Below are 10,000 nucleotides of genomic sequence, written 5' to 3' on the forward strand. Positions count from 1 at the left end.
TCATTTTCCAAATCGTTTTATATATATATATATATATATATATATATATATCTGTCCTTCTATCCATCTAACTTTTTCATATCTGCCCATTTCATTTTTAATGAATGTGGGAATTTTTTTGGTGAGATGGGACAAATGTTTTCAATGCATCTTCTGATCCATCTGAAATTTGTGAGATATTCGTTAACTTTTTTGAAAAGTCTTATAGCGCAACAAACCGATATTCATATAAGATAGAATCGTTTGACATTTTTCCAAATATTTCATTTACCAATATTTCATCTACCAAGTTTTTATTGCTATGGCTACCTTGAAATTATCATATTCTCTTTGTCCAGATGGGATAGTATCTTGTATTTTCAGAAGTTATGCTGGTATTCTATAAAAATCCTTTGATTCTCTCACTCAATGCTTGTGCTAGAAAGGGTTTCTTTTCTGACCAGTGGAAAGAATCCTGTCGATTAGGTGCTTGAAAAAATTTTGATCGCCGAAAAGTGATTAAGAATTAATTAGGAAATACCAATGTACGTAACGATTGAATTCGATGATTTCGACCTTACTCGACATAAAAAAATTAACAGTTTTCCCTTTAATATTATTGATTTATTTAGCGTGCGACGACACCAACCATGGAGTGCATAAAATTCTTCTTCTTCTTCCAAATTCATTACTTTTGTAATTTATTTGGCGTAATCTGATGTGGAAGCCGCGCATTAAACACCAATGAGGTGATACTACTCCATCGGCTGTTGTCGGTTCTGGGTTCAAGGGTTTAAAAGTGACGGCGCGACTTGTCTGAAAAGTTGTCTGAAGAAAAGGCTTTTTTTTTTTTTTGGCCACTTGTTGCAAGAGTTGCCCAGGATACACTGCTGCACCTCGAATGGGAATTTCTGCCACATCCAGCGCACTCACCAGATATGATACCTACTGATTACCATTTCTTCAGATCGGTGCAGCAAGGCTTGGCCGGTAGGCGGGTCCGTAAAGTTCAAGAAATGTGGAAATGGATTCGATGGGTGAATCGCTGCCAAACAAATACAAGGTCTTTCGACATGGTATGTTCACTATGTTCCCAAATATATTGTAAAATGCTATAGAAAATGATGGAAACTATTTTGATTAGTTGTACAATTTTCCCCAATAAAGGAATTTTTCAAGTGAGAAAACTGATCAGAATTTTTGCAAATACCTGATAATTTCCCTGCGGAAGAATGATGCTAGAAACAATGTCTGAGAACGGGCGGACTCTACCTAAACTATTTGAATTTCTTTTAAGCAATAGACTTCGACGACCATTGATGTCTGCATTATTATCCTCTCAACATGGTTTTCTTTAAAATTAAGGCAACTATGACGTAACTGCCAGAGTTTGTCCAGCCACATTTATGATGGTTTTTCGGTGGATAAGCAAATTGATGCTATTTACACTCATTTTTCCGAGGCGTCTGATAGAGATGACTCTAATACTTCACTTACATAAAGTGTGTGGCACAGATTTTCCTATTAATTTAATTGCGTGGTCTATACCTTAATGAACTGGTCGCACACAATCGTTGTTCTTTCGTTCGCAGTAGGTCACACCAGGTAGGTCCATACAAATCATATCTAGTTGCTCTAGATTTTAAATTATTTATCAACGACCAGCCAACCAACGTCTAGCTATCAATTTTTATTATAAGCGTTGATAGATCACCTTTTATTATACCGATCGAATCGATCTAAGCTTATCCTTCTCTATCTCTCTGACTTGTTTTTTTTGTCAGATATTTTGATCGGTCCACCTTTTCGGCCACACCCCTGGTAAAGCCCTATTTGGAAAAAATTGCAATTTTCAAAATTTTTGACGCTTTTCGCTAAATAATAATATTTCGGCATTCGAAATTGATGTGAAAACTTCACACCTGCCCGGACCATTTTTTGAACGTCCTCTCATATAATGAAAATTGTAGTTCATATGACAAAAAGGTCTAATTTTCAATGCTTTATCATGAAAATCAGATCGCAGCAGTCTTGATAAGATAAAAACAAATTAATTTTACCAAAGTCGGACTATTTCGGTCGGTAGGATATTTTTATATCCTACGCTATATAAAGATTTTCACGAAAATTGTTGTTTTTTACCGCAGAAAAATCGATGTTTTCTTTTATGTTACGATGAAAATTAACCCACAATAGTAATTTGATTAATTGTGCTGAAGTTCGAATGTGTCCTTCAATTTTGTGAACCTCTTGGGCACAATAATTTAATATAATAGGTAGCTCATAGTAGCGATATTAGGTAGCTCATAAAAACACGATGTAATTTTTTGTATTCTATGGCAAGAATAATAAAAATTTGTATGGTATAGGGTATTGAATAGTCGACCTATCCCGTCTATGATGTTTTCACTTGTTTTTTTTTTTTTTAACTTCTTCTTCCTTCTGTAATGCAATTGTGTGAAATTTACGATGTCGCGACCCCTTTCAACTAAGAATATATTTGACAAATTTAAGTTCTAAGAGGATCGTAAGGGATCACGCAAGAAATTACCAATAGAGGGATTAGTCAGCATGAACAAATCGAATCGACGATTATCATATTGTTAGGGTTTTCTAATTTATTGAAATATTTAGGGGTTTAGTGTTTTTCTAATAAACGATCTCGCCGTTTTCATATATCATCTCCCGACCAGCGATATACTGACGCTCACAGAGAGACCGTGTGAATGCTTGATCACTAACAAAAACAAAAAAAAAACAACAAAAAAAAGTTCAAATCTAAGCCAGAGATCCAAACGAAGAAAACCTACTGGAGCATGCTAAGTTTTAGCCCTTGCAAGCGTGCAGTAACAATTCATTCATTCTGTATGCCTCTCGGACACCATTCCGCGCGATTTATAAGTCATCCACAGCCCGGCACGTTTTGAAAGAGAGATTGCTAAGTATTTGTCTCAATAATTGTGATGCATTTCTTTAATGGCTTCGCTTACGTTTTCTTTTTTTACTTATTTATTAATTTAGGTTTTATGTTATTACACCCTGCGCCACACGCGATACAATGGTATATTAAGTTAGTGCGGATTAAGGCATCAAGTCCAAGAGGATTTGAGATAGATCTACGTTTTATTATGCCGATCGATTCACAATCTGTTAATTCAGAACGACTCTCTGATACAAGTTAAACTTGTGTATCCGTCTATCTGTCTGGCTTTTCTTTTGTTCAACGTATAAGTCGCAACTTTTTAAATATATATAAAAAGGAATTTGATATACTTTCGTAAAAAATGACCTAAAGACGGACTCTATTGAAAATGTTTCAGACTCGATTAAATTTTCGATCACTTCCCCTATAACATCTTATTTTGATAAATCGTTATATGAATAACTGCGTTAAACGAAATTTTGCGGGATATTTAACGATGGGCCATAATCGACTATAGAACTTTTTCTTATCGTTTTCCTCAATAAGCGATAATAATGAAGAATCATTTACACTTGATCGAGTTTGAAATTTGGAATATCGATTACCAGAACGTGTAAGTGCAGTAAATAAACTCAAGTAGGATGATGACTCCGAAAAGTCATTTATAAATAACTGTAACAAGCAATGTGACTATAGTGTCTTGACTTGTTTACATCACCATTTACATCAAGAAGGACTAAGGACTTGAAGGCAACTATTATTGTATCATCGATCAACAATGGAATAATTTTCTGAATTAATTTAAGCTTACCTATACGTTCGTTCGTCTGATGTCGATCCATGATTTTCTTATATAATTTACGTCACATCACTAGTTTCATGTTATTTTAATGGAATTCGTACACTAAGGTGTTTTTTGACCTAACAACAAACGCTATTGAATGAATGAATTGGATCGGACCATTCCTCCTGTAACGCTTCATTTGCAAAAAGCTCCTTTTATGAAAATAATTGCAATAATAAGAAAGAACTATTTTAGGAAACAAAATTAAACGCAAGAAAACTGAGCTTGAATGACATCATTGTTGTGAACCCTTTCTCTTATTAAAGTTCTTGCAATCCACGAGTCAAAATTTTCACAGTATTGTGATGAAAATAGATCTAGATACTAGCAATTTGACGCATGAATTTCTTGTCATTTGTTTAGTTTATATGGGTCGATTATTGGGACTACTTTCCCATCTATTGGGGGATTTTTGAAAACCAAGCTCAACCTAAGATCAATTTGTGACTATTTTGTGACAAAAATAGTTGAAGAATAATACGTTCTTGGCAAAAACTTAATTTCTTCCAATTAAGAACTCAGTTTGGATTTAAAAATTCTACGAGCCCCAAAAGGGCTGGTAAAGCGATATTTAATTTTTCGTATATTATGATAAATAATATTAGGCGAGTGGCTATAGGGTATTTAATGAGCAGCCTTGTCCGACGGTAATGTGTTTGCTTGTGTTTTATTATTCATGCTCTCATACGTGTATTTCAGACATCAATTTATGTAATATTTTATATTTAAGTAGCATATGTATGTCTGCCTATATGTATATTTTCTTTAAATTAATGAGAACATATACGAAATTTGAAAATCAATTCTGCATTTTTATGCGTACATATATGTGCTTCTTTCTTTATCATTTACAAGAACAACAATATAATTACACGTATAATAATCAAATCGTGTTGGACATCTGCATCTGTGCATCTCAGCGCTAATAAGTGCATTAGCTGTGCATTCATATGCGCTTGATTTACAATGACTTGCGATACCGAATGTAAAATATAAACACACACATACACACATACACACATGCACACATACATAAACAATATATTGCTTTGCGCACTGCTTTGCCACCGCATTTACGCATACGTGTATCTGCACTTATGCATGTATATGCTAATGATGTCTTTTTGCAGAAAGTTTTACGGCGGCGCCGTTCACTATGACGCCGATCTGTCTAAAGATTAAAATCGTTGCAAAATAACAAAAACTGTAATTTTATATTATTATTATTGTTGTTGTTGTTATGCTACATACGTATTGTATTTGTTTATTCATTTTTTTTTTTTTTTTTACTAATTCAATTGCCACTGTAAATGGCTGCGAATTTATTGATATGTGAATATGTTGTGTTTGTCACGCACACATGCATATGCAACGAGCACTAACGGATCTTGTTTTAATAAAAAGGAAGTTTGTTACAGTTTCTTGTTGTTTTGTTTTGTTTGGGTTTGTTTTTTTTTTTTTTTTTTTTTTTTTTTTTTTGTTTCTGTTTTATTATTATTTATTCGCTTACAAATTCGTATATTTTACGAGATCCCCGGGGTTGTTGGTATTGTATGTTAAAATGGTTGTTGTTCTCTTTTCTTATTTGGCATGCGCTCGGTTGTCATGAGTTTTTCCTTCTCTAATATGATAATTTATTAGTTACAAAGTCACTAACACACGCACAGACATTATTTATTTCTTTATATCCATCAGTGAAGGGTGAGCGTATACTCATTTTATCAAAATGTTTACAACACTTGCAAGGAAGCTTCGGACAATACATAATCGATTTTTGGCATGTCTGTCTGCTCGCTTGCCAATCTGTGCAGTGTCTATAGCATAGCGTTCGTGGTCTTGGGGTCGCAAAAAATTTAGATTTAAATTTCGAATTTGGCTTATAAGCGATTTCAATTTAAAGGCAAATTGATCAAGGGACACGCCTATAGTACAATATAAATTCCCTCTACATCTTGTGTCTTTCACTTATTACTCATAGCATACATACAATGGCATTAAAAGATTGATAAAAGGATAATATTGAAAAAGCCAAAAATTGAAAAAAAACAATAGGAAAATTGAATTTTTTTTTTAGTTTTTCTTAAAAAAAAAAACAAACATGGTAGGTATAAAAGATTGGTCACAACCGAATATACACTTTCATTTCACCCTATTTTTTTGTGTACGTATGTAATACTAAGAAAAACTTGAACTAGACGCACCTTTCATTATAACGATCAATTCAGAATTACTTCGTGAATCGACCTCATCTTGTCTGTCCGACTGTATGTCTTGTTTCCTTTTGTTCAGTCTACAGGCCGCAATTTTTTTAAGATATTATAATGAAATCCGGCCAACTCACATGTTTTGGCCGAAGGACGATTGTAATTAAAAGTGGTTCGAACTGAATCAGCCCTCATATACAGCTTATTTTAAAAATTTGTTAAATGAAAAAATATTTTCATTTTCAGAATTTCGCGACAAAAATCACTAAATAATAGTGTTTCTGTATTCTAGTGTGAAGAATTTGTTTCGGATGGAATAATTTTCGTGAACCTGTCATATAATCCTTCTTATAGAAAGTGAATCTTTACATGGTACGGGGGCATAATTTTCAATATTTCCTGATGAAAATTTACTCATAATAAAAGTTTGGAATAAAAATTATTCCTACCGAATTCGGACCGAATAAATCGATTTTTTGGATTTCATCCCATAGAAGTGTTTCAATGAAAAATAAGTCTTTACATCGCAAATATTTTATTATAAAAATTAGTTCACAAAAGTAATTTGACCTTGACTGTATCAAATTTGGATCAAGTAGATCTGTTCGCTGGTCAAGGTTTATTATCAAATATTAAATCTTATTTGCCGAAAAGGGTCTAAGTAGTAGCAACGCAACATTAAAAGTAACCATGGAGAATATGAATGGAATAGATCCATTTTTAGATACCACCAATATAGGAACTCACGCGAAAATCGAATACTTCCATGGACGACAAAATCTAATTTCTAGTTGTTTGCGACAAAAGCAAAATAAAAATAATTATATCTTGAATAAATAAATTAAGTTTATCACTGTAATGGCTATCTTGACCATTCTTTAATATGAAAAGTATGCCTTTCCATAAAGATAACGTATAACTTTTCGTGTATTATCATGAAATTCTATGAGTGATTATATTAAGTAAAATGGCATAGGGTATCTAATAGTTGGCCTTGCCCGACTATAGTTGTCTTACTTGTTTTTGAAAAGTTCAAATTTTTCAAAAATTTTTTAAGAAAGCATTTTCAAAATTTTAAAGTCTTAGTTCTTTTTCGTATTATCATTCAAGAAGCAGAATATCGCAAACTCACTGATACTGATACAAAGACAAATCTCCATCACTATGAGAGATGGACAAATTATTCCAAAACTTTGCCAATAAGGGATTTCATGTTTTAATTTATAATGATAACATATATATGATCTTAAAAGCTACGTAAAAACATTTAAACTTGTTTGGTTCGTAGATTTGTAAGAAAAAAAAAAAAAAAATATTCAATATATCCTTTTTTTTATGCGCAAACATATCGAATGGTTGCGCAACAACTTGATCAACCAATAATGGAAACATATTACAAACAAATTGTGCGGCTGAATCTGTTCGGAAAGGTTAATGATTCACAAAATCCATTGTTTTAATGGTAAAGTGCGTGAGATGAATCATGACAACGGCGTCGATAACAGAATTTTTAAAAATAAATACGACGTGACTTCAAATCGAGGCTTACAATATAACTCGCCAAAATTATCTATATGCTTTATCGCTTTGCTAGTACGGTTTTTTTATAATGAGCCCAGTATTTTTTTAAGTAAGTTTACCGCCTCTCACGATTTTAGCAATTGGAATTCATCTTTCATAGAAATCTTCAAATTGTCATTGTACATTCATTCATTCTTAATCTCACTTGCTCTCACATAGCGTTTTTAATCGCAAATCCTCAAATATATTCATTCTTTAATAATGGATGATCTAACAATTTTGTAAGACATTTGCTAAATGCTATTGAACAATGATCATTACCTGTCGGTTACAAATTCGATTTCTTCTTAGTTATACGTTGAATAAAATTTGAAGTGCATTGCAGTGTCGATTTGGTCGAGTTTAAAGAAAATATATAATAAAAATTAAGAAACTGTAAAGCTTCCTTTTTAAAGTTGGCTTTTAATTAAACAAATGTCGTGAGGATTTGCTCGTTCGTTTGCCTACTTCTTTGCCTTATCATTGAAAAGTCTCATTCAATCTACGAAGTGAAACGCGTGGCTATAGAAATTCATGCTATATCCGTTTATGCGTTATGTGCAAAACGTGTATATATATATATATATATATTACACCACCCACCTCGCCGGCTATATTTATATTCAGTAGATTGAAAAAAGGGTAGAATTCACATATTTACCCTATTGCAAGTTTTCAGCTATCGTTTATTTCAAATTATTTTAATTAAAAAGAAAACATATCGAAATATGCGTGTAACGAGGAACTGTCTAGTTTCGAGTAAAGTGTATCGGAGAGGGTTCATTAACAACAACAACAAGAAACACGAAGAAAGGGTGTAAGGAAAACGAAAAAAAAATTTTTTTTTTTTTTTCTTGCATTTTATACTTGGCGCCGGAAGTAAGCGCAAACACAAAAAACGTGAAATGTAAATATAACAAAAAAAAAAAAAGCATGACAAAAAACATCCCTTTGTATACAATACAAAGTTTTTTTGACTTAGAAATTTTCGTCCTCTCCCCCTAATCCACCTTTTCGAATCTTTTATGACTTTTTGAGAGAACCCTTTGTTTATTTATTTTTTTTTCCCTTAAAATCAAACTCCAATAGTTTCATCTCTTTTCAAACGCAAACAATTTTATCGCTCATTCCTTTCTGTCTCTCTCTCACACACACACACACACACACACACACACACACACACATTCTCTCTCTCTCTTTATTTTATTTACTCAATATTGGATAATTGACTATGTTTGGCATCTGGAATACACATGGAATTTTTTTTCTTTTGCGTACACTAAGTACACTAAGTATATACACTAATGTAAGTTAGTGCATGCAATTCATTTATGCCCCATGTACATACATGAATATAAATCTAAAATTTTCTTCTTTATTTGCTCTGAGAGAAATTTCTTTGATTAGTTGTCAGAATTGAGTCCCCTGGCATTTTGTTATTTTAAAATTTTGCTGCTCCTATACCCAATTGTTTTCTTTCATAAAACGAATCTCTCTTCTTGCCAAAAAAGTACTGGGAAATGTAAATTTGAAATATTTATTTAATCATTTTTACTTATTACTTGTAAAATGAACTATCGCATTATGTCAATGGACAGCACATCATCTTTTCTTCGGAGAGAACGCATTCTTTTTTAGAACTTTCGAGGCAAGAATCAATGATGATTTGTGCACCATGCCTGGTGTTGTATGTGACTGAGAAAACTTGTCGTAGGAGATTATTTCACGCATTATGCCTAATTTTTTGTGTTTACGTTTATTGCAAAGATCGTATAAATGTCGAAAATTGGGTAAATAACTAAAAGTATTTCATGTTTGATAGTTACGTACCCGTTCAAAAATTGGATCTGTCAACATGATAAGATTTCAATGCCTTTCGACAATTTCATAATTTTTACTCGAACGTCTTCTTTCTATTGAAGATAACAAAAAGGGTAACAATTGTTGCGAAAATTAATTGATGATAATTTTCCATTCTGTTGTTGTTGGCAGATAAATAATTTTTTGAGACAATTGACGTGTAGTTATTGATTTTTCTATAAAAGATCTGAACAGTTTCATTTTATAAGTATAACCAAACAAAGGGACATATTACTTTACGTTGTTTTATGGTCATAGTACGTAGATATATTCATCAAACACTCTGCCAACGGTATTCATTTATATATATATGCATACTTTATTCATACTTTATTATATCTGTGTATACATATATATCTATCAACAAAATCAGCGCAGCTAAATATATCGAGACAACTATTTATTTACAGTAAAAAAAGCAACGATTTTTAATTTGTTTTTGAGGTTATTATCTGGAAAACTTGTTTCAAGCCTAGAACTTGGTCGGCAAATTTACTTTAATTAGCGTAGGAAATTTCTCGTCAGCATATTTAGACAATATTTATCTAGTCTAGCATTTTCCCCGCCAGCCTTAACTACTTATAGTCTACGCAACACATTTCTACTACCGTACGTCTCTAATCCCTTAAG

General features: G+C 32.4%; 1 protein-coding gene across 2 annotated transcripts in view; it reads right to left on the minus strand.

Annotated features, from left to right (window-relative positions):
• Window positions 1-10,000, minus strand: part of LOC119644651 (arginase-1) — a 50,569-nt gene that overhangs the window by 4,788 nt on the left and 35,781 nt on the right. The gene's annotated exons all lie outside the window — the stretch shown is intronic.

The sequence above is a fragment of the Glossina fuscipes genome, unplaced genomic scaffold (genome assembly GCF_014805625.2).
Source record: "Glossina fuscipes isolate IAEA_lab_2018 unplaced genomic scaffold, Yale_Gfus_2 0, whole genome shotgun sequence".
NCBI lineage: Eukaryota > Metazoa > Arthropoda > Insecta > Diptera > Glossinidae > Glossina > Glossina fuscipes.